Below are 25290 nucleotides of genomic sequence, written 5' to 3'. Positions count from 1 at the left end.
TCTTTTTTAAAAAAATGAATGGTAGGAAGACTGATATGAATGAAGTTGTGAATGAAAGTGGAACCAACTGTATGGGTGAGGATGTGCTGAAAGAAGTGAATAGGTTTTATAGCAAGTTGTATGATGAGAAATGGATTGACTCTGGGCTTGTGTCATATGTTCTGAATGGTGTGGAGAAAAAACTTGATTCTGAGGAGCGTGATCTGTTGTGTGAGGATGTAGTTCTGGATGAAGTGAAGAATGTGGTGTGGAGTGCTAAAAAGAGTAAGACTCCTGGGAAAGATGGTATACCTGTAGAGTTGTATGTGAAAGCATGGGAAGTTTTGGGAACAGATTTGACTGAGGTATGTAAGTATATGTGGGTGAATGGTAGGTTGTGTGAATCAATGAAAGAAGGAGTGGTTGTGCTTGTGTATAAAAAGGGTGAGAGGAAACGTTTGGAAAACTGGAGACCAATAACACTGCTGAATTCGGATTATAAGGTCTACAGTAAGTTACTGGCAAATCGTATGCGTGAAGTGATTGGTAGTGTTGTGGAGGAGGACCAAGTATGTGCAGTGCCTGGAAGAAGTATGAGTGATAACTTGTTATTGTTGAGAGATATGATTGGGGATTGCAAGGATAGAAAGCAGAAATGTATGACTTTAGCTATTGATTTTGAGAAGGCGTTTGACAGGGTTTCGCATGTGTTTTTGTTTAAAGTACTGGAAAGAATGGGGTTTCCTAGAGAATTTGTGAATTGTGTAAAATCATTGTATGATTGTGTGTCAAGTGAGTTCTTGGTTAATGGGTGGCTGTGTGACAAAGTGAAGATTAGGTCAGGAGTAAGGCAGGGGTGTCCTATGTCCCCCGTCTTATTTGTATGTGTAATAGAACCATTGTTATGTTTGATTAGACGGGATAAAATGATGAGAGGTTTGTTGGTGCCTGGTAGTGGTGGTAAGCATGTGAAAGTGTTAGGTTATATGGATGATGTTGTGGTTGTGAGTGAAAGTATGGCTTCTTTGAGTAGAATTAAATTGCTTTTGGATTTTTTTGTTGGTGCGTCTGGTTTTAGGGTAAATTGGAATAAATGTAGTTTTAAATGTTTTGGAGATAGTAGTATTCGTATGGATGGTGTAAAGTGTGAAGTGGGTGCAATCAAGATTTTGGGCGTATTATTTAATGATGACTTAAAAGGGAATGAAAGTTGGGAAGAGTGTGGTATGCGGGTTGAACGTAAATTGAATTTTTGGCGAATGAGAGAATTGACTCTGCGTGGTAAGGTATTAATTATCAAAGCAGTGATTCTCCCTATCCTGCTTTATGTGGCGACTGTTTTTCCTTCTCCTTACAGGAAAATTAAGAGAATAGAGAAGTTGGTATTCACATTCCTGTGGTGTAGTAAGATGGAGAAGTTGAAGCGGGAGAGCCTTTTTAAGGCTTGTCAGCATGGTGGGCTGGCCTTTCCCAATATTGAAGTTTTTTTAGGTCTTAATTATATTAAGACTGTGGTTATTTTGCTGGGTAAAGGCAATAAAGGTGCTTTTATGGCTAATTATTCTGCTGGATGGATGTTGTATGGGTTATGCTGGAGGAAGAGAGATGCGAGTGTGCCTGTGGCCTTTAAGTGTCCTGTTTGGTATGAGGTGATTGAGAAATTTGTGAGAAAGCATGATTTGTTGAGTGTGGGAATGAATGATTTTAGAATGACCAAGAATGTGGTGAAAAGAATGAGTGCAAATGAGGTAGAGTGTAATATTGTTGGGCTGAGAGGGAATGAGGTTTCAGATGCATGGAAGAAGTTAGATACGTTTGGGATGTCAAACAAACAGAAGGATGTGGTGTGGATGACTTTACATAATATTTTACCTGTGAGAGAAGTGCAGAAGAAAAGAGAGTTGATAAGAACAGATGTGTGTCCGAGAGTGGGATGTGGTGGTTGTGAGACTGTGAGGCATGTTATGTGGGATTGTGAGTACGCGTACAGTGTGTGGAAGTGTGTAGGTGGATTGTGTAAGGGTTTAGCAGGCGTGAATTTTGTGGATTGGCGTGTGGCGATGTTTGGAATTGGTGCGTGTAGTCGGTCTAAAGATAGAATTTTATGGTTGATAATGGCTTGTGTGATGGAGAGTTTGTGGGATGCAAGGAACCTTGGACTTTTCAAGAGGAAATCTTTATCAGTGAATGAATGTGTTAGACTTATTCTTTCAAGACTATACCTGATATATAAGTTGGACAGCAGAGGCGGTGGTGGCACAGATGCCGAAGGGATTTGGAAATTTAAAAAGTGGCATTACCTTATCAAATACCAGTGATTTTTTTCTTTGTGATTCCTTGAAGTTTCTGCATTTGTGTTATGTAAAGGATGTTCCCTTGTGATTATATCTCGTCTTATACTACTGCTAAATAAATAGAACCATGATGATGAGAAGTTTTAAGTAGCAAATTTTGGAGAAATTCATACTGTTTGCTAAAAAACTAAACTGAATGGTTAAAAAAAAAAAAAAAAAAAAAAAAAATCTGTTCTTATCAGTTTAATATCTGATACGTCCCCTATCTGGGGACCATATATTAAATGGATTTTTAGAACAGGGAGATGGAAAAAGAGCTTGCTCTGTCCACTCCACGCATTGACCTGGTATTGCAGTATCTCCAGGACTGGTGCACCCCTTCTTTAATGCAGTTTCTAAAATCAGAAAGAATTGAATTCAATGTTTTTTGTTCATTTTGCTTGTTTGTCGGATTTTGGGATGGACTCTTTGGCTTTGCTTTTCTTCTCCTCATTGGATTTTTCATGTTCAAAGTTGCAGAAGCCAGATTACAAGCTCATTTTGGTTCAACTTCAGCAACTGTGCATTGCATTGCCATGTAATGTAATGAAATGCTATCTTTCTAGCTCTCCCTTTTTACTTCCTTTTGGATAAACAGACATATTAGGCAAGCATTTTGGAGCTTTCACCTAAATAACTACAGGTGGTGAGATAAGCTGCACAATATAATTGACCTTTCAGTATATTGTTGCACACACACCATCTATTTAGCAAATGCCCTTGTTATCAACAGCAGCCTTTTAAACTCACCTGAGCTAACAGGTATGTGCGCTGGTTACTCTGCTGCGCTTAAAATTTCTTTTTTGGTTTGCTACAATGCCTTTTCTGAAACGTTGTCTCCCTCTGCTGGAACACTGACTTCTTTCATTTAATGCCTGCAGACTATAAAAGAGAACCTAACCCAAAAAGTTTGGTTGATTAGTCTGTGGCATTCTGTTAAACTGTTGCTTATGGCGGTCTCTGTGAGCTTCTCAGCGACATTCAGCCAGCCAGGTATCCTGCCTGCAGTAGATGGAATGTGGCAATGGAACGCTGGCTGCGCGTGTCATAATAGGCTCTGAGCCTTTATATACCTGTGCACAGCAGCAGCCACCTTCAGTCTGCTGCTGGACAGCCAGCAGCAGCAGCAGCAGCAGGAGAGGTATGTAATCAGCAGCCCTCCTGCTAAGGGTAGACAGCTGCTCGTTCCACCCCACCCCCCGCCTTAATTGGTTCTCCTCCCTTCCAACGGTGTTGAGGCGGGTGGGAACAGCAGGGGGTGAAGGTGCTGTGTTTAAAGAGGTGGAGTTATGCAGATCTAAAACGCGTGGATTGCAGCAGCAGCAAGCCGAAAAGTGCAGGCATGTAAGGGATCTAGAGGTTGACAACATGTCTTCTTAACGGGAGTCCAGGAGCTCATCTCCACAAATGGACTTTTCAGGATCCTTGAGTGGCTCCGTAGTTTGAAACCAATTCTGGTTATCGCTTCTCGGCCTTTTGGCTAAGATCAAGTGTAGTATCTGTTCTTATCAGTTTAATATCTGATACGTCCCCTATCTGGGGACCATATATTAAATGGATTTTTAGAGCAGGGAGATGGAAAAAGAGCTTGCTCTGTCCACTCCACGCATTGACCTGGTATTGCAGTATCTCCAGGACCGGTGCACCCCTTCTTTAATGCAGTTTCTAAAATCAGAAAGAATTGAATTCAATGTTTTTTGTTCATTTTGCTTGTTTGTCGGATTTTGGGATGGACTCTTTGGCTTTGCTTTTCTTCTCCTCATTGGATTTTTCATGTTCAAAGTTGCAGAAGCCAGATTACAAGCTCATTTTGGTTCAACTTCAGCAACTGTGCATTGCATTGCCATGTAATGTAATGAAATGCTATCTTTCTAGCTCTCCCTTTTTGCTTCCTTTTGGATAAACAGACATATTAGGCAAGCATTTTGGAGCTTTCACCTAAATAACTACAGGTGGTGAGATAAGCTGCACAATATAATTGACCTTTCAGTATATTGTTGCACACACACCATCTATTTAGCAAATGCCCTTGTTATCAACAGCAGCCTTTTAAACTCACCTGAGCTAACAGGTATGTGCGCTGGTTACTCTGCTGCGCTTAAAATTTCTTTTTTGGTTTGCTACAATGCCTTTTCTGAAACGTTGTCTCCCTCTGCTGGAACACTGACTTCTTTCATTTAATGCCTGCAGACTATAAAAGAGAACCCAACCCAAAAAGTTTGGTTGATTAGTCTGTGGCATTCTGTTAAACTGTTGCTTATGGCGGTCTCTGTGAGCTTCTCAGCGACATTCAGCCAGCCAGGTATCCTGCCTGCAGTAGATGGAATGTGGCAATGGAACGCTGGCTGCGCGTGTCATAATAGGCTCTGAGCCTTTATATACCTGTGCACAGCAGCAGCCACCTTCAGTCTGCTGCTGGACAGCCAGCAGCAGCAGCAGCAGCAGGAGAGGTATGTAATCAGCAGCCCTCCTGCTAAGGGTAGACAGCTGCTCGTTCCACCCCACCCCCCGCCTTAATTGGTTCTCCTCCCTTCCAACGGTGTTGAGGCGGGTGGGAACAGCAGGGGGTGAAGGTGCTGTGTTTAAAGAGGTGGAGTTATGCAGATCTAAAACGCGTGGATTGCAGCAGCAGCAAGCCGAAAAGTGCAGGCATGTAAGGGATCTAGAGGTTGACAACATGTCTTCTTAACGGGAGTCCAGGAGCTCATCTCCACAAATGGACTTTTCAGGATCCTTGGGTGGCTCCGTAGTTTGAAACCAATTCTGGTTATCGCTTCTCGGCCTTTTGGCTAAGATCAAGTGTAGTATCTGTTCTTATCAGTTTAATATCTGATACGTCCCCTATCTGGGGACCATATATTAAATGGATTTTTAGAACAGGGAGATGGAAAAAGAGCTTGCTCTGTCCACTCCACGCATTGACCTGGTATTGCAGTATCTCCAGGACCGGTGCACCCCTTCTTTAATGCAGTTTCTAAAATCAGAAAGAATTGAATTCAATGTTTTTTGTTCATTTTGCTTGTTTGTCGGATTTTGGGATGGACTCTTTGGCTTTGCTTTTCTTCTCCTCATTGGATTTTTCATGTTCAAAGTTGCAGAAGCCAGATTACAAGCTCATTTTGGTTCAACTTCAGCAACTGTGCATTGCATTGCCATGTAATGTAATGAAATGCTATCTTTCTAGCTCTCCCTTTTTACTTCCTTTTGGATAAACAGACATATTAGGCAAGCATTTTGGAGCTTTCACCTAAATAACTACAGGTGGTGAGATAAGCTGCACAATATAATTGACCTTTCAGTATATTGTTGCACACACACCATCTATTTAGCAAATGCCCTTGTTATCAACAGCAGCCTTTTAAACTCACCTGAGCTAACAGGTATGTGCGCTGGTTACTCTGCTGCGCTTAAAATTTCTTTTTTGGTTTGCTACAATGCCTTTTCTGAAACGTTGTCTCCCTCTGCTGGAACACTGACTTCTTTCATTTAATGCCTGCAGACTATAAAAGAGAACCCAACCCAAAAAGTTTGGTTGATTAGTCTGTGGCATTCTGTTAAACTGTTGCTTATGGCGGTCTCTGTGAGCTTCTCAGCGACATTCAGCCAGCCAGGTATCCTGCCTGCAGTAGATGGAATGTGGCAATGGAACGCTGGCTGCGCGTGTCATAATAGGCTCTGAGCCTTTATATACCTGTGCACAGCAGCAGCCACCTTCAGTCTGCTGCTGGACAGCCAGCAGCAGCAGCAGCAGCAGGAGAGGTATGTAATCAGCAGCCCTCCTGCTAAGGGTAGACAGCTGCTCGTTCCACCCCACCCCCCGCCTTAATTGGTTCTCCTCCCTTCCAACGGTGTTGAGGCGGGTGGGAACAGCAGGGGGTGAAGGTGCTGTGTTTAAAGAGGTGGAGTTATGCAGATCTAAAACGCGTGGATTGCAGCAGCAGCAAGCCGAAAAGTGCAGGCATGTAAGGGATCTAGAGGTTGACAACATGTCTTCTTAACGGGAGTCCAGGAGCTCATCTCCACAAATGGACTTTTCAGGATCCTTGGGTGGCTCCGTAGTTTGAAACCAATTCTGGTTATCGCTTCTCGGCCTTTTGGCTAAGATCAAGTGTAGTATCTTTCGAAAAGGCGGTTTTGGATGTTGGCCGCCCTAGTAGATTGATACATTATGCACACTGGCGTTTAGGCGCTTGTTAGTACGCCAGGTGGCTAATATAGTCATCTGGTGGAAAGCATGGCCCCCCAGGATCGACGCCATTGGGCCGGGGAAGATCGAAAGCCCGAAGTGTGAAGTGCCCCAGGAGTGGTGACCCTGGGGTGCCTTAACTCACTGGGATTGGGAACCCCACTTGAGTTTATGGCACATTTGCACTAGCACTTCAATATTTCTTTCTTCACACACACCCTTATTCCGGGCCTTCTGGCCTTAGGATGGGGAATTTTTCAATTCCCGGTCGAAGGTCCGGGCAGTATTATACTGTGAAACCTTCACTATTTATTTAAATTTTTTTTGTCACTGTGTGTCCACTTTTTCACGTGTGTCCACGTCCTTACTAGGATTTTGTCGGGATGCGGTTCCCTTACGGGTTCCTCTCTTGGCAGGTCTAGGGGGGGAGTGTGTGGCCATCAGGTTCCGCTCCCCCCTGAACCCCCCTGGCTCTCCTCTTTCGGGAGGAGAGCGTTGTTGGCTCCCCTCTTCCGGGAGGGGAGCACAGTCTTTGGCTCCCAGTGCCTTGCTCGGGTGAGAACTCGGGCAGGTATTGGGGGTAAGATTGGGTCGCCTCTGGCTCCGGCTGGAGGTGGCTATTTGTCCCTGTTCCTCGCTGTGGCCTTCTGGCTCGGAGGGACGGGGAATGGTTTGGGGGACCCTTCTCCTTTTGGAGAGGGTTTCAAGAAGACCAGCATCCTAGTGCACTTTTTTTGTGGCACTTGTCACTTTTTTAAGCGCACTCGGGTTTTGTACACGAATTCGGGCTTTCGATAAAAAAAAAAAAAAAATCTGTTCTTATCAGTTTAATATCTGATACGTCCCCTATCTGGGGACCATATATTAAATGGATTTTTAGAACAGGGAGATGGAAAAAGAGCTTGCTCTGTCCACTCCACGCATTGACCTGGTATTGCAGTATCTCCAGGACCGGTGCACCCCTTCTTTAATGCAGTTTCTAAAATCAGAAAGAATTGAATTCAATGTTTTTTGTTCATTTTGCTTGTTTGTCGGATTTTGGGATGGACTCTTTGGCTTTGCTTTTCTTCTCCTTATTGGATTTTTCATGTTCAAAGTTGCAGAAGCCAGATGACAAGCTCATTTTGGTTCAACTTCAGCAACTGTGCATTGCATTGCCATGTAATGTAATGAAATGCTATCTTTCTAGCTCTCCCTTTTTACTTCCTTTTGGATAAACAGACATATTAGGCAAGCATTTTGGAGCTTTCACCTAAATAACTACAGGTGGTGAGATAAGCTGCACAATATAATTGACCTTTCAGTATATTGTTGCACACACACCATCTATTTAGCAAATGCCCTTGTTATCAACAGCAGCCTTTTAAACTCACCTGAGCTAACAGGTATGTGCGCTGGTTACTCTGCTGCGCTTAAAATTTCTTTTTTGGTTTGCTACAATGCCTTTTCTGAAACGTTGTCTCCCTCTGCTGGAACACTGACTTCTTTCATTTAATGCCTGCAGACTATAAAAGAGAACCCAACCCAAAAAGTTTGGTTGATTAGTCTGTGGCATTCTGTTAAACTGTTGCTTATGGCGGTCTCTGTGAGCTTCTCAGCGACATTCAGCCAGCCAGGTATCCTGCCTGCAGTAGATGGAATGTGGCAATGGAACGCTGGCTGCGCGTGTCATAATAGGCTCTGAGCCTTTATATACCTGTGCACAGCAGCAGCCACCTTCAGTCTGCTGCTGGACAGCCAGCAGCAGCAGCAGCAGGAGAGGTATGTAATCAGCAGCCCTCCTGCTAAGGGTAGACAGCTGCTCGTTCCACCCCACCCCCCGCCTTAATTGGTTCTCCTCCCTTCCAACGGTGTTGAGGCGGGTGGGAACAGCAGGGGGTGAAGGTGCTGTGTTTAAAGAGGTGGAGTTATGCAGATCTAAAACGCGTGGATTGCAGCAGCAGCAAGCCGAACAGTGCAGGCATGTAAGGGATCTAGAGGTTGACAACATGTCTTCTTAACGGGAGTCCAGGAGCTCATTTCCACAAATGGACTTTTCAGGATCCTTGGGTGGCTCCGTAGTTTGAAACCAATTCTGGTTATCGCTTCTCGGCCTTTTGGCTCAGATCTGTAATGGGTCTAGTCATTTGGCTGTCTGTGCGTTAACTCTTGGCCCTGTGGCATCGCCATTTTATGGCTTAAGCCACTTGCTGCTATAAGGAGTTGGCCAGTAGACACGACTAGCGATAATGGGACGCATTCGATACGCTGGGCCCGGTGAGGCTCGAGTGAAGTTTGGAATCCAGATTGATGTGGAAGAAGGCAAAGAAGGAATCTTTACCCTCAGCTTCGTGGTGAAGGAGATTTTGTTTGGACTCCTTGAAGTGAAGAAGGAAGAAATCTTGTGCCTCCAGCAATTCAAAAGCAAGTATAATCTTGTATTTACTTCTATGGCTGTTTGCAACAATTTCTATGATTGTTTGAAAAAGAATCTGGACAATCAATATTTGGATGGGCTGACTTTTGTCATCTTGTATTGCTCCAAAGAGGTACCTCTGACTGTTTTCATGTACAACCCACATGTGGACTTGGCTTTGATTTATGCCTTTCTAAATAGGCACTGCTATATTACCAATGTGGCAGTAAAAGTCATGAATGAGGAGGAACTATGGACCGGTAAATATCGTTTCATGGTCAAGTTCCGGGAAAGTCCTGATGAACCAGGGGGTATACATTATCCTCCATCAAATTTTTCCATTGGAAGTGAGCGGGGTTACCTGTTCTTCCCCAATGCGCCCAGGTTTTGTCGTCATTGTAGGAGGTATGGCCATACTCAGGAAGCATGCGACATCAGACAGATTATTTGCAGGAAGTGCAATGAGGTGGGTCATTCTTCCAATAATTGCAAAAATGAAATAGTCTGTAACCTCTGCGGAGAGAAGGGGCATGCCTTCAGAGACTGTATATTCCATCCTGGTTCATATGCGGGGGCAGCGGGAAGGGGAAGGAGAAGAAATGAATCTCCTGCACCCACAGCTACAACTCCGACTGCTCCAACTCCGACTGCTCCGATATCTACTCTGGCTTTCCTGGATGAGGAGGAGGCTCGGGTTGCTTTTCCAGAACTGGTTCGTGTGAATGTAAGAGGAAATATGGAGCTGGCACCTGAGCCACCGGTGCAGAGGGCCGCGTCTGTGGCTTCAGATGTCAGTGAGTCTGAGACGATAACTGATGATCGTATAGGCATGGAAGTGGCCCCGGTGGAGGATCTGGAGGCTGAAATTCCAGACATGATGGTTACATTGCAGGGGGAAGAGGAGTCTGATCTGACCAGAACACCGCATGTGGCCTGGAGCGATGTCGTTTCTGACCTTGAGGAGGAGGGAGGTCAGGGGGACTTTGACCCCCAGCGGCGGGATTATAGTTCAGATGAAGATGGAGGCGCTTCAGTGAAGAAAAAGAAGAAAACTGAGCCATCCTTTTCCCCTTTAAGTGACTGCAGTGTGAGTCCAGCCCGGGTGTACCCTACTGCATCCGATCCCCAAGATGTGTCTTTTTTGGGGGAAGGCACAAACTACGATATCTGCACGTCCAGCGTCCTACCCCCAGAAGGGTTAGGATGATGTACAGGTGGGCATGTTGTCGTGACCTGCCACATCAAATTAATAGATGGGTGCCCAAGTTGCTCTCAGCATCTTGTCGCTAAATGTTCGGCTGATTAAATCTGAGTCGAGAAGAGTGGCAATTTTGGACTACTTGAGCAACTTGGATGCGGACGTATACTGTGTCCAGGAGTGTGGGATCTCCGATCCCTTAAGTGAAAATGCATGGCCTTTAGGTCAAAGTGTGTGGTCTGGTTCTGTATGTAATAAAAATTGTGGGGTAGGTGTTTTGGTGAATGGTTATAGTGTTAAGATAGAAAGTTACATGGTGGTGGAGGCGGGGAGGTGTGTAATATGTGAGTTAAATTGTAGGGGGTGGAGGGTTAGGGTGGTAAATATGTATGCACCAATAGATAAAGGGGAGAGGCTGGAAATTTTTGAGAAATTATGTTTTTTTTTATCTGGCAAAATGCCAATAATTTTTGTTGGAGATTTCAATTGTGTGACGGAGGGGGATAAGATGGATGTTACAGGTAAAAGACTCAAGAGTCTTGTGGCGGATTTTTCCTTACAGGATGCTGCGGAAGTTTTTTTAGGTAATCCACCTCCTGCGACCTATAAGGCCGACAGGGGAGGCATAGAGTCTAGAATAGACCGTATCTTCTTTTCTTCACAAAATGTTATTTGTAGGAATTTCCAGCAGGAAGATGTTCCCTTCTCTGACCATGTGTGTTTGAGGGCACGTCTAGAAGGTAAGATTTCCTTTGTATATGGTGGTGGCGTGTGGAAACTTAATGTGCGTTTGCTGGAAGATAATAGGATCATGCGTGATTTTAGGCGAATGTATGTTAGGTGGAGGGATAAAAAAAGTGATTTCAGGAATGTGCTTGAGTGGTGGGACTGGATGAAGAGTGAGATTGTTTTTTTCTTTAGAAAAAGGGGCAGGAGGAAAGCAGCAATGAATAGAGCAAAATTTAATGATTTAAGCTCTAGACTGGAGTGGCTGAGGAAGTTAAGGATGATTGGAGTGGATGTGGATGTTTTGATGTGTCAAGTGAAAGAAGAGATTAAGAAATATATTGAGGGTAAAGGGAAAGAAATTATTTACCGTTCTAAGATTGAACATTTGGAGAAAAATGAGAAATGCACAAGGTTTTTTTTCAAAAAAGTTTTTGGGAAGAAAGTAGATATGGATGAGGTGGTGAATGGTGATGGGGTGTGTGTGAGTGGGAAGGATGTGATGCAGGAGGTGGTGTTGTTTTATAAGGAGTTGTATGGGGAAAAATGGGTTGATGATAGGATGTTGACTGATGCTTTGGGGTGTTTAGAAGGTTGTTTGGGTGAGGATGAACGTGAAATATTGGATGATGTAATTGTGTTGGATGAAGTTAAAAAAGTGGTGATGTCTGCGAGTAAGAATAAAACACCTGGGAAGGATGGACTGCCCGTGGAGTTATATGTTAAGGAATGGGACACGATGGGAAATGACTTATTGGAGGTGTGCCAGTATATGTTCACGGAGAATATGTTGAGTGAATCTATGAGAGATGGGATGGTGGTTTTGGTTCATAAGAAAGGTGATAAAAAGGATTTGGGGAATTGGAGGCCAATCACCCTTTTGAATGCAGACTATAAGGTGTTTAGTAAATTGTTGGCTAGCCGGATGCGGGAAGTGATTGGCGGTGTGGTGAATGAAGATCAAGTGTGTGCAGTGCCTGGGAGAAGTATGACTGAAAATTTGGTGTTGTTGCGTGATGTGATTGGGGATTGTATGAGTCGTAAGCAGAAATGTTTGTTGTTTTCGGTTGATTTTGAAAAAGCTTTTGACCGTGTGTCACATAGCTTTATGTTTAAGGTTTTGTCTAAGATGGGTTATTCCAGGAATTTTGTAAACTGTGTTAGGAGTTTGTATTGTAATGTTTCAAGTGAATTTTTGGTGAATGGGTGGTTGAGTGAGAAAGTGAGAATTAAATCAGGAGTGCGTCAGGGGTGCCCTATGTCCCCTTTTTTGTTTATTAGTGTGATTGAAGTGTTGATGTGTATGGTTAGGAAGGATAAGGTTATGAGAGGTGTGATGATTCCTGGGAGTAATGGAAAGGATGTGAGAATTCTAGGTTACATGGATGATGTAGTGATTGTGAGTGGGAATATGGCTGCGATGAGTAGGGCAAGGTTGATATTAAGTTTGTTTTGTAGTGTCTCAGCTTTTAAGGTCAATTGGACTAAGAGTTCCTTTAAATGTTTTGGTGAGAGGAATGTACGGATGGATGGTGTGAGGTGTAAGGATGGTGCAATAAAGGTGCTTGGGATTAAGTTTAATGATGACTTGAAAGGAAATGAGAGTTGGGAAGATTGTGGGGTGAGAGTGGTGCGCAAGTTGAATTTTTGGCGAATGAGAGAACTAACTCTGACTGGGAAAGTTCTGATTATTAAGGCGGTTATTTTGCCTATTTTGTTGTTTGTTGCGAATGTATATCCTGCTGCTTTTAAGAAAATTAGGAAAACTGAGAAATTCATCTTTAATTTTCTTTGGGGAAGTCGCATGGAGAAATTGAAACGGGAATATGTCTATAAGTTATGTGTAAATGGTGGTTTGGATTTTCCAAATATTGATTTCTTTTTAGGGATTAGTTACGTGAAAATGGTGGTGGTGGTTCTAGGGAAAAGTAATAAGTGTGCTTATATGATGAAGTATTCGGCTGGATGGATGCTTTATGGCTTAAAGTGGGTCAAAAGGGATGCTAGAGTGCCTGTTGCTTTTAAGTGTCCTGTATGGTATGGTTGTGTTGAGAAATTTGTAAGGAAGTATGATTTGTTGTCCGTTAACATGAGTGATTTTAGGCAAAAGAAGAAAGTCATTAGGATGGTGCGTGAGCGTGAGGTGGTATGTAATATCAATGGGTTGAGAGGGGAGGAAGTAACCGAGATGTGGAGAAAATTAAGTATAGATGGTGTGACTAACAGACAGAGAGATATCGCTTGGATGATATTGCATGACATTTTGCCTGTTAGAGATGTGCAAAAGAAGAGGGATTTAGTTAAATCTGAGGTATGCCCGAGGGATGGATGTGGTTTGAGAGAGCATGTTAGACATATGGTATGGGATTGTGATTTTGCATATGATGTATGGAAGGGTATAGGGGGACTTTGCAAGGAATTGGTGGGTGTAAAGTATGTTAATTGGAAACTTGCTATGTTTGGGATGGGTGCATGTAGTAGAATTAAGGATAGGATTTTATGGTTGTTGGTGGTGTGTGTAATTGAAAGTTTGTGGGATGCGAGGAATTTGTTAGTTTTTAAAAGGAAGAAAATGTCAGTTAATGAATGTTTGAGATTGATTCTGTCACGTATGTATGTAATATACCTCTGGGATCAGGAACGTGGAAGTATTATAGATGCTGAAGGGATCTGGAAGTTTAAAAAGTGGAGGTTTTTGGTAAAGTTTAATTAGTAGTGTATAATGTACCTGATGATAAGGTTTGGTTTTATTTTTGATTATATACCAAGTGTGATGAAAGGCTAAGTGTCAATGAAAGGCTTTTGTAAGTCGATTTGATTGAGCTTATGCTCCGGCCTATCTGATTTGGTTTAAAAAAAAAAAAAAAAAGAAAAAAAAAAAAAAAAAAAAAAAAAAAAATCTGTTCTTATCAGTTTAATATCTGATACGTCCCCTATCTGGGGACCATATATTAAATGGATTTTTAGAACAGGGAGATGGAAAAAGAGCTTGCTCTGTCCACTCCACGCATTGACCTGGTATTGCAGTATCTCCAGGACCGGTGCACCCCTTCTTTAATGCAGTTTCTAAAATCAGAAAGAATTGAATTCAATGTTTTTTGTTCATTTTGCTTGTTTGTCGGATTTTGGGATGGACTCTTTGGCTTTGCTTTTCTTCTCCTCATTGGATTTTTCATGTTCAAAGTTGCAGAAGCCAGATTACAAGCTCATTTTGGTTCAACTTCAGCAACTGTGCATTGCATTGCCATGTAATGTAATGAAATGCTATCTTTCTAGCTCTCCCTTTTTACTTCCTTTTGGATAAACAGACATATTAGGCAAGCATTTTGGAGCTTTCACCTAAATAACTACAGGTGGTGAGATACGCTGCACAATATAATTGACCTTTCAGTATATTGTTGCACACACACCATCTATTTAACAAATGCCCTTGTTATCAACAGCAGCCTTTTAAACTCACCTGAGCTAACAGGTATGTGCGCTGGTTACTCTGCTGCGCTTAAAATTTCTTTTTTGGTTTGCTACAATGCCTTTTCTGAAACGTTGTCTCCCTCTGCTGGAACACTGACTTCTTTCATTTAATGCCTGCAGACTATAAAAGAGAACCCAACCCAAAAAGTTTGGTTGATTAGTCTGTGGCATTCTGTTAAACTGTTGCTTATGGCGGTCTCTGTGAGCTTCTCAGCGACATTCAGCCAGCCAGGTATCCTGCCTGCAGTAGATGGAATGTGGCAATGGAACGCTGGCTGCGCGTGTCATAATAGGCTCTGAGCCTTTATATACCTGTGCACAGCAGCAGCCACCTTCAGTCTGCTGCTGGACAGCCAGCAGCAGCAGCAGCAGCAGGAGAGGTATGTAATCAGCAGCCCTCCTGCTAAGGGTAGACAGCTGCTCGTTCCACCCCACCCCCCGCCTTAATTGGTTCTCCTCCCTTCCAACGGTGTTGAGGCGGGTGGGAACAGCAGGGGGTGAAGGTGCTGTGTTTAAAGAGGTGGAGTTATGCAGATCTAAAACGCGTGGATTGCAGCAGCAGCAAGCCGAAAAGTGCAGGCATGTAAGGGATCTAGAGGTTGACAACATGTCTTCTTAACGGGAGTCCAGGAGCTCATCTCCACAAATGGACTTTTCAGGATCCTTGGGTGGCTCCGTAGTTTGAAACCAATTCTGGTTATCGCTTCTCGGCCTTTTGGCTAAGATCAAGTGTAGTATCTGTTCTTATCAGTTTAATATCTGATACGTCCCCTATCTGGGGACCATATATTAAATGGATTTTTAGAACAGGGAGATGGAAAAAGAGCTTGCTCTGTCCACTCCACGCATTGACCTGGTATTGCAGTATCTCCAGGACCGGTGCACCCCTTCTTTAATGCAGTTTCTAAAATCAGAAAGAATTTAATTCAATGTTTTTTGTTCATTTTGCTTGTTTGTCGGATTTTGGGATGGACTCTTTGGCTTTGCTTTTCTTCTCCTCATTGGATTTTTCATGTTCAAAGTTGCAGAAGCCAGATTACAAGCTCATTTTGGTTCAACTTCAGCAACTGTGCATTGCATTGCCATGTAATGTAATGAAATGCTATCTTTCTAGCTCTCCCTTTTTACTTCCTTTTGGATAAACAGACATATTAGGCAAGCATTTTGGAGCTTTCACCTAAATAACTACAGGTGGTGAGATAAGCTGCACAATATAATTGACCTTTCAGTATATTGTTGCACACACACCATCTATTTAGCAAATGCCCTTGTTATCAACAGCAGCCTTTTAAACTCACCTGAGCTAACAGGTATGTGCGCTGGTTACTCTGCTGCGCTTAAAATTTCTTTTTTGGTTTGCTACAATGCCTTTTCTGAAACGTTGTCTCCCTCTGCTGGAACACTGACTTCTTTCATTTAATGCCTGCAGACTATAAAAGAGAACCCAACCCAAAAAGTTTGGTTGATTAGTCTGTGGCATTCTGTTAAACTGTTGCTTATGGCGGTCTCTGTGAGCTTCTCAGCGACATTCAGCCAGCCAGGTATCCTGCCTGCAGTAGATGGAATGTGGCAATGGAACGCTGGCTGCGCGTGTCATAATAGGCTCTGAGCCTTTATATACCTGTGCACAGCAGCAGCCACCTTCAGTCTGCTGCTGGACAGCCAGCAGCAGCAGCAGCAGCAGCAGGAGAGGTATGTAATCAGCAGCCCTCCTGCTAAGGGTAGACAGCTGCTCGTTCCACCCCACCCCCCGCCTTAATTGGTTCTCCTCCCTTCCAACGGTGTTGAGGCGGGTGGGAACAGCAGGGGGTGAAGGTGCTGTGTTTAAAGAGGTGGAGTTATGCAGATCTAAAACGCGTGGATTGCAGCAGCAGCAAGCCGAAAAGTGCAGGCATGTAAGGGATCTAGAGGTTGACAACATGTCTTCTTAACGGGAGTCCAGGAGCTCATCTCCACAAATGGACTTTTCAGGATCCTTGGGTGGCTCCGTAGTTTGAAACCAATTCTGGTTATCGCTTCTCGGCCTTTTGGCTAAGATCAAGTTTAGTATCTGTTCTTATCAGTTTAATATCTGATACGTCCCCTATCTGGGGACCATATATTAAATGGATTTTTAGAACAGGGAGATGGAAAAAGAGCTTGCTCTGTCCACACCACGCATTGACCTGGTATTGCAGTATCTCCAGGACCGGTGCACCCCTTCTTTAATGCAGTTTCTAAAATCAGAAAGAATTTAATTCAATGTTTTTTGTTCATTTTGCTTGTTTGTCGGATTTTGGGATGGACTCTTTGGCTTTGCTTTTCTTCTCCTCATTGGATTTTTCATGTTCAAAGTTGCAGAAGCCAGATTACAAGCTCATTTTGGTTCAACTTCAGCAACTGTGCATTGCATTGCCATGTAATGTAATGAAATGCTATCTTTCTAGCTCTCCCTTTTTACTTCCTTTTGGATAAACAGACATATTAGGCAAGTGACGCGCCCCTGGGCCTGTGTCGCGCTGCGTTGCGCACGCGGGAGCTTACCCGGAGCCGGATCTGTTTAGGGCTGTAGTCTCGTGGCGGTGACCCGGTCCGTGCCCAGGGAGTCAAACTGGACGGCAGTCTGTTAGCGGTAGAAAATGGTTGATGACTACGCCACCCGTTGAATGCAGCCAGGGGGCTGCTGCTGCAGGGCAGACCGCTGAGGCCGGTGGAAGGATGGTGCAGCGTGATAGTATAACCCCCAACGGGAGGGGTATGGCCTCAGGGCAGCCGACGTGGATGATGGGGGTAGCAGGAACCACTCAGAGACGGTATGGTAGCGTTCAGGGTCTTTACTGGTAACAACGATAGACCCTCCCGGAGTACTTGCTAGCGAACGGGGCCTGGTCAGTCCTTGAGCAGATGGGATCTCCCCTGGCCAGGCGTAGTTGTAGGCCTCCCAAGCTGACTGTACTCTTCTGGCTACCTTGCTAGAAGCTGATGTAAGTAGCCCACGTCCCTGAGTGTACCGTGTGGTGCTCACCCGTATGGCCGGTGACTCGGGGCCTTCTAATGGCTTCCGCTCCACGATGGCAGTGCTGGTCCCACGCGTGTGACCGGGCCTTCGGGCTTCTGGGCCAGGGGACCTGAAATCCCCTGCCTGACGGATTCTGCTGCTGGGTAGAAGTTAGTCCCCACAGCCTCGGACTCCGGGTCCGGTAAAGAATCTTCTTAGTCAGGGCGAGCTCTTTAGCTGCCAGCCCCTGACTCCTTGTGACTCTGCTGCTTCCTATGCTGCTCTTGTCTCTACTCTTCCTGGACTCACTAACCCTGCCTCAGCCCCGGGTTTATACAGGGGAAGTTCTTCCCCTCCCAAGGCTGGGCAGGAGGTGTGGCATGCACAGGATCCCTGACCAAAGGACCTCCCACCTGCTCTCAGACGTAATATCTCTATCACTGTGACAACCAGACCCCTGGGGTGTCACACTCCCCCCTAGTGAAATTTAGTACTCCGGGACTAAACACTTTTTAGAAAAATATAACAAGGTATATCAAAGAACAATAAAATACAATAAGGAAACACAATAAGATGGTCACGGATGTCCGCAACCGGGTGCAGTCTTTGAAGAAAAGCAAAGGTGTCCATTTCACCAACACAGGGAGACGTAACCAGGTAGGGGTCTGTCCTACCCCGAGTCCTTAACAGTCTCTAGTCCATCCTGGGTTACGCTCCAACTATATACAAAGGATTCCCGGTAAATCCACCGAAGACTCCTAAAAACAACTAGAAACACAAAATTACACACAAGCAACAATAAACAGGTAAACATTGTAAAACAACTTAAACATTTAGATCCTCCAACGTGCGGGTAACTGGCCTCTAGTGGCCCTAGTGGACCTACGGAGCTGACTGTCTGGCCCTGAACTACAGGGTGTAGGAGCTGTCAAGGGTAAACTGGGCAGCTGTCTACCGGCTCTTTGTCTCACTAGGGGTACGGCAGGCTCACTATAAGCAGAGGGTGGATTCTCCTGTTCCGCTTGGGTGGAGTCTTCTGCCTCCTGGACCGGCTGCTCTTCCAGCTCTACCCGTTGCTCCGTAGGTTCTTGGGATGATGGTTGGAGGAAGGTGAGTACGGGTACCACAACTGCACCATTGACTTGAGTCCAAGACCGAGGGAAGTCCCCGAGCACGGTACTAACCATATCTTCCCTCTCTTCCACGGGTCGATGGTCTTCCTGTTCCTCCTCAGGGTTCCTCAGTTGTTCGGGGCACTTCTTCAGGTGGTCCCGGGATACAATGGCTGTGGTTTCCCCTCCGTCTTTACTGATGGTACAGACCTTCGGGTTCTCGTGGCTTGAGGGCAGTACGGTGTACGGGTCCTTCTCCCACTGGTCGTCCAACTTGTGGAGCCGTCTCTTCCTCTTCAAGACCTGCTCTCCGGGTACCAGGGGAACAGCGGGAGCATACTGGTTGTAAGTCTTCTCTTGTCTTTCCCTAGCCTGACAGAGACTTCGCTCCACGCTCTCCTGTACTTTCCGGTACTGCTGCTGCCTCTCTGTGTCCCAGTCTGTTTCTGGTGAAGTGTCCTCGGGCGTCAGGACTCCCATTTCCAGGTCAACAGGTAACTTACCAGGTCTTGCCCTCATTAGGTAAGCCGGGGTACAGTTGGTGGAACCTACCGGGATGTGGTTGTATAGGTCCACCAGATCGGGCAACTTCTCAGGCCACAGACTGCGTTCTTCCAGGGGCAACGTTTTTAGAAGATCCATTACCACCTGGTTCATTTTCTCACAAAGTCCATTAGTTTGCGGATGGTAGGGTGTCGTCCTTATCTTCCGGCAGCCATACAGATTGCAGAATTCCTGGAAGACCTCCGCTTCAAAGGCAGGTCCCTGGTCCGTCAGCACTTGGTCCGGGTACCCGTGTGGACGGCAAAAGTGCTGCTGGAAGGCTCTAGCTGCTGTTCGAGCCGTTAAGTCCTTGACGGGGACGACAACCAGAAACCGGGAGTAATGATCCACGATGGTTAACGCGTAGACGTAGCCACTTCTGCTGGGGGTCAGTTTTACATGATCCAAGGCTACCAGTTCCAACGGTTGCCGGGTGACGATGGACTGCAGGGGAGTCTTCTGGCTGGCCCGGTCCTTCCTTCTCAGATTGCACGGGCCACAGTCTCTGCACCACTTCTCGATGGTTCCCCTCATGCCTACCCAGTGGAACCGCTCGCGCAGCAGGAACTCCAGCTTATTCCACCCGAAGTGTCCAGCTCCGTCGTGGTATGCCTCCATCACCATGGCTGCGTCTCTTCGTGGCACCACTACTTGCCAGAGTAGTTCATGCGTCCTGGAGTTAACCATTCTGCGGCACAACTTCCCCTTGTAAAGGAACAGTCGACTCTTCTCTGCCCATAGTTGTTTGGCTTCCTCTGGAGCGTCTGATTCCAGGCTAGCCTCCGGGCGAGTCAGCATCTCCTTCACCAGTCGGACGGCAGGGTCGCTGTCTTGCGTTTCCGCCCAGTTGTAGTGAGGTAAGGGGTTCAACGTAGCAGCCTGCTTACTCCTTACCCGGTGGGAATACTGGATAGTCCCATGACGGTGGAACGCAGGGAGTTCAACTTCTTCCAGTCCCTCCGGATCTTCTCCTCCGTCCGGCAGGTTGGGCATCCTGGACAGGGCGTCCGCGTTGGTATTGGAGCGCCCTGCCCGGTATTTAATTGTGAACTCGTAGTTGGACAGACGGGCCATCCACCTCTGCTCCAGGGCACCGAGTCTTGCCGTGTCCAGGTGTGTCAGCGGGTTGTTATCCGTGTATACGGTGAACCGGGAAGAAGCGAGGTAATGCTTAAAGCGCTCGGTGACTGCCCATACCACGGCCAGGAACTCTAGCTTAAATGAGCTATAATTCTCGGGATTCCTTTCGGTGGGTCGCAGTTTTCGGCTGGCATAGGCGATTACTCGCTCTTTCCCCTGCTGAATCTGGGACAGTACGGCTCCTAGCCCGACGTTACTGGCGTCGGTGTAGAGGATGAAGGGCTGGCTATAGTCCGGATACGCCAAGATTTCATCCCCCGTGAGGGCCATCTTCAGCTGGCGGAAGGACTCTTCCTCTAGCTCTTCCCATTTGAAGGGCGGCTTCTGGTTCTTGGCCTTCCGGGACTGGCCTATCAGGAGGTCCTGCATAGGCGCCGCCTTTTTGGTGAAACCGGGAATAAACCTTCGGTAGTAGCCTACCAACCCTAGGAACCGCCGCACTTCTTTTACGCTGGAAGGGCTTGGCCATCCTTTGATTGCGGTGATCTTATCGGGGTCGGGAGCCACTCCGTCAGCGCTCACCACGTGTCCCAGGTATTGCACCTTTGGTTTCAGGAGGTGACACTTGGAGGGTTTCACCTTTAGGCCGTAACTCGCCAGAGCTTCGAACACCTCCGCCAGGTGTTTCAGGTGGTCCTCATAAGTTTTGGAGTATACGATGACATCGTCCAGGTACAACAGGACCGTCTCGAAGTTTCTGTGGCCCAGACAGCACTCCATTAATCGTTGGAAGGTTCCTGGGGCGTTGCAGAGTCCGAACGGCATGCAGGTGAACTCGCTAAGTCCCATCGGGGTGGTGAATGCGGTCTTCTCCCGGTCCGCCTCTGCTACAGGAACCTGCCAGTACCCGCTAGTGAGATCCAAGGTAGAGAAGAAGTTAGCAGATCTTAAAGCAGCCAATGACTCCTCTATCCTTGGTAAGGGGTACGCATCCTTGTGTGTGATACGGTTGATTTTCCGGTAATCTACACACATCCTCATGGTGTTGTCTTTCTTTTTGACTAAAACTAGTGGGGCTGCCCAGGGGCTACAGCTATCCCGGATTACCCCAGCCTCCTTCATGTCTCTAAGCATCCCCTTGGCGTGTTGGTAATGTGCAGGGGGTACGGGTCGATACCTCTCTTTTATGGGAGGATGATCTCCCGTGGGGATGCGGTGTTCTACCCCCTTGACTCGCCCGAAGTCTAACGGGTGTTTACTAAACACTCTCTCATACTCTTGAACCACCCGATAGACTCCTTGTTTCTGGTGTGAGGGAGTGGAGTCAGTACCCAGATGTAGTTGCTGACACCAGTCCTCCATGTCTTTCTTAGAGCCGTTACCTTCCTCCGGGTGAGATGGAGGCAAGGGTTCCACAGATTGTATAGAATTTTGATTAGTGGTATATAATTTGGCTAGCGTGGCATACCGGGGCAGGTACACTTCCCTCTCCCCGATATTTATTATGCGAACGGGCACCCTCCCATGGCGTACATTGACCACCCCCCGTGCTGTCAAAATGGTGGGCCTACTGTCTGAGTAAACTGGTTCTACCATTGCCTGGTAATCTCTACCTCTCAGACCAATAGCTGCCCGGCACCAAATCATCATTTCACTTTTTGGGGGCATGGCAATAGGAAAAGGGTCACACATTCTTACGCTACCAATCTCACCGCCGGAGAGTTCCACTTGTTGCCGTTGCATCAGTGCCCGGATCTCTTTCTGGAGCACCCGCTGCTCGCCGGAGCTGGCATTCTTGGCAACCTGCTGTAAAAGGAAAATCATCTCTGCAAGACAATTTTCAATTACATTAGTTCCTAGAGTTATTTTTGGGTGACTCTCATGTTTGTCAATATCTACAATGATCAGTCCCTGTGCGGCCAGTTCGACTCTACCAATTTTGATGGTCACCTCTTTAAATCCGATCTGTGGCACGGGCTGACCATTGCTGGCGATGATACTCAAGTCGTCGTCAGGGTAGCGGGTAATATCCGAGTCATTCCAGTACTGCTTGAAGAGCACGTACGGGATGGTGGTGACCTGTGACCCGGTGTCCAGTAGGGCACTCATGGGAATGCCATCCAGTACCACAGGCAGGACTGGACGTCCTCCCACATATCTGTCGCGCCAGTTCGATGGGCCTGGTGATCTTTTTCCTGGGGGTTGGCCCTCTACCCCAGGTTGTGCCCGTTTAAAGAACAGTACCTTTCCATATGTCCGGGTTGATTGCAGCGGCGGCAGATGGGTCGTCCGTCCTCGCTGTATCGGTCACTGGGTCTTCCTCTGGCCGGTGGGGTCCTCCTTGGTCGACGCCACGGGATGTCCTCCGGTCCGGATGCCAGCTGGATCTTCCCTGGAGTGGAAACCTGTAAAGACTGCACAGTTCGGGTTAGCGCAGCAACGCTTTTAGCTAGCTCTTGGACCTGATGGTGTAGGTCTGGAGCCGGGTCATTGTCCAAAGCCTGCGCATCAGCTCCCACAGGCCCTGCTGACAAGGGCGCCGCCTCCTGGTAGTAAGTGGTAGTGGGGCGTCTGTGGGTCACAACGCCACCTGGTGCCGGTTCTCGGAGCACCCGGATGGCTCTGTCCTTGAACTGTGCAAATTCTAGATGAGGGTCCTGTAAGGCCATTGCCCGCAACTGGGTGCGGTGGGCATTGCAATATAAACCCTCTATAAATTGTTCGGTCAACAGCCTGTCCTCGTTTCCCACTCCATTAGGGTCGGTCTGCTTAATGGCCCTCAGGGCCTCTTGTAGGTTGAGTGCATAGTCCCTTATACTCTCATGCGCTCGCTGCTTGCACCCGTAGAATCTAAGTTTAATCTCGGCTGAGGTGCGGGTATCAAAAGTGTCCTTCAGCCGGGTTAGTATCCCTGCGACAGTCTTCCTCCCAGGTGGCCAGGATTTTACTTCCCTTTTGGCTGCCCCAGTTAGTTGGGCCACCAGGATGCTCACTTTTTGCTCTTCTGTGAGGGGGTACACCTGGAAGAGGCTATCCAGCTTTTCTCTAAAGTCATGCAGGGTATGTGACTCCCCTGAGTACTGGGGTAGCCAAGCTGCTCCCGGGATATAGGGCATGGTGAAGGGCATAACTGCAACAGCGGTAGCGCTGGCGGGGGTTGAGGCAGTGGAGCTCTCCTCCGTATCCGACATCTTCCTCCCCCCTAGTGGACCGTGGCCTACCTTGCGATGATCCTGTTCCGTAGGCCGCGGCTCCGCAGTGGATCGTCAGGGTTGAGGACCTTCCGTCGCGCTCCTGTGACGTCGGCGTCTGCTGGGCTCCTTCCAGGACCTTACGCAACGTCCGGACGTGAGGCGGGGCTTCAGTTCTCGCGCGCTTTCGGAGTCCACGCCCCTCTTCTTCCCGCGCGGCGTCCTCAAGATGGCGTCCAATGGCGGGAAAACTCCACGGATGGCGGGAAGAAGGCTGAAGATGGCGCCGGATGGCGGGAAACTTCACCGATGGCGGGAAGAAGGCTGAAGATGGCGCCGGATGGCGGGAATCTTCACCGATGGCGGGAATCTTCACCACTGGTAAGTTTGAACAGTCTTTGCTTTTCAGGCACGCAGTACCCGGTGGTTGCGGGCACGTGATCCTGCCGACTACGCCAAAGTTGACGCGCCCCTGGGCCTGTGTCGCGCTGCGTTGCGCACGCGGGAGCTTACCCGGAGCCGGATCTGTTTAGGGTTGTAGTCTCGTGGCGGTGACCCGGTCCGTGCCCAGGAAGTCAAATTGGACGGCAGTCTGTTAGCGGTAGAAAATGGTTGATGACTACGCCACCCGTTGAATGCAGCCAGGGGGCTGCTGCTGCAGGGCAGACCGCTGAGGCCGGTGGAAGGATGGTGCAGCGTGATAGTATAACCCCCAACGGGAGGGGTATGGCCTCAGGGCAGCCGACGTGGATGATGGGGGTAGCAGGAACCACTCAGAGACGGTATGGTAGCGTTCAGGGTCTTTACTGGTAACAACGATAGACCCTCCCGGAGTACTTGCTAGCGAACGGGGCCTGGTCAGTCCTTGAGCAGATGGGATCTCCCCTGGCCAGGCGTAGTTGTAGGCCTCCCAAGCTGACTGTACTCTTCTGGCTACCTTGCTAGAAGCTGATGTAAGTAGCCCACGTCCCTGAGTGTACCGTGTGGTGCTCACCCGTATGGCCGGTGACTCGGGGCCTTCTAATGGCTTCCGCTCCACGATGGCAGTGCTGGTCCCACGCGTGTGACCGGGCCTTCGGGCTTCTGGGCCAGGGGACCTGAAATCCCCTGCCTGACGGATTCTGCTGCTGGGTAGAAGTTAGTCCCCACAGCCTCGGACTCCGGGTCCGGTAAAGAATCTTCTTAGTCAGGGCGAGCTCTTTAGCTGCCAGCCCCTGACTCCTTGTGACTCTGCTGCTTCCTATGCTGCTCTTGTCTCTACTCTTCCTGGACTCACTAACCCTGCCTCAGCCCCGGGTTTATACAGGGGAAGTTCTTCCCCTCCCAAGGCTGGGCAGGAGGTGTGGCATGCACAGGATCCCTGACCAAAGGACCTCCCACCTGCTCTCAGACGTAATATCTCTATCACTGTGACAACCAGACCCCTGGGGTGTCACACAAGCATTTTGGAGCTTTCACCTAAATAACTACAGGTGGTGAGATAAGCTGCACAATATAATTGACCTTTCAGTATATTGTTGCACACACACCATCTATTTAGCAAATGCCCTTGTTATCAACAGCAGCCTTTTAAACTCACCTGAGCTAACAGGTATGTGCGCTGGTTACTCTGCTGCGCTTAAAATTTCTTTTTTGGTTTGCTACAATGCCTTTTCTGAAACGTTGTCTCCCTCTGCTGGAACACTGACTTCTTTCATTTAATGCCTGCAGACTATAAAAGAGAACCCAACCCAAAAAGTTTGGTTGATTAGTCTGTGGCATTCTGTTAAACTGTTGCTTATGGCGGTCTCTGTGAGCTTCTCAGCGACATTCAGCCAGCCAGGTATCCTGCCTGCAGTAGATGGAATGTGGCAATGGAACGCTGGCTGCGCGTGTCATAATAGGCTCTGAGCCTTTATATACCTGTGCACAGCAGCAGCCACCTTCAGTCTGCTGCTGGACAGCCAGCAGCAGCAGCAGCAGCAGCAGGAGAGGTATGTAATCAGCAGCCCTCCTGCTAAGGGTAGACAGCTGCTCGTTCCACCCCACCCCCCGCCTTAATTGGTTCTCCTCCCTTCCAACGGTGTTGAGGCGGGTGGGAACAGCAGGGGGTGAAGGTG

General features: G+C 47.3%; 5 non-coding genes and 3 pseudogenes across 5 annotated transcripts; all 8 read left to right on the top strand.

Moving 5' to 3' along the window:
• Positions 1–2442: 2442 nt before the first annotated feature.
• On the top strand, positions 2443–2654 carry LOC141219700 (U2 spliceosomal RNA; annotated as a pseudogene).
• A 1118-nt stretch (positions 2655–3772) lies between these two features.
• On the top strand, positions 3773–3963 carry LOC141220170 (U2 spliceosomal RNA). The gene has a single exon (XR_012288541.1). It is a non-coding gene; the product is annotated as a U2 spliceosomal RNA (small nuclear RNA).
• Positions 3964–5081: 1118 nt separating this feature from the next.
• Positions 5082–5272, top strand: LOC141220081 (U2 spliceosomal RNA). Its single transcript, XR_012288453.1, has one exon. It is a non-coding gene; the product is annotated as a U2 spliceosomal RNA (small nuclear RNA).
• A 1118-nt stretch (positions 5273–6390) lies between these two features.
• Positions 6391–6482, top strand: LOC141219747 (U2 spliceosomal RNA; annotated as a pseudogene).
• A 798-nt stretch (positions 6483–7280) lies between these two features.
• LOC141219676 (U2 spliceosomal RNA) lies at positions 7281–7463 on the top strand. The gene has a single exon (XR_012288118.1). It is a non-coding gene; the product is annotated as a U2 spliceosomal RNA (small nuclear RNA).
• Positions 7464–13655: 6192 nt separating this feature from the next.
• Positions 13656–13869, top strand: LOC141219714 (U2 spliceosomal RNA; annotated as a pseudogene).
• Positions 13870–14987: 1118 nt separating this feature from the next.
• LOC141220080 (U2 spliceosomal RNA) lies at positions 14988–15178 on the top strand. The gene has a single exon (XR_012288452.1). It is a non-coding gene; the product is annotated as a U2 spliceosomal RNA (small nuclear RNA).
• A 1121-nt stretch (positions 15179–16299) lies between these two features.
• LOC141219581 (U2 spliceosomal RNA) lies at positions 16300–16490 on the top strand. The gene has a single exon (XR_012288040.1). It is a non-coding gene; the product is annotated as a U2 spliceosomal RNA (small nuclear RNA).
• Positions 16491–25290: the final 8800 nt, after the last annotated feature.

Source organism: Phyllobates terribilis, unplaced genomic scaffold (assembly GCF_046119375.1).
Source record: "Phyllobates terribilis strain yellow unplaced genomic scaffold, ASM4611937v1 Scaffold_277__1_contigs__length_2500907, whole genome shotgun sequence".
Classification (NCBI taxonomy): domain Eukaryota; kingdom Metazoa; phylum Chordata; class Amphibia; order Anura; family Dendrobatidae; genus Phyllobates; species Phyllobates terribilis.
This window is presented reverse-complemented; position numbering and strand designations above follow the sequence as displayed.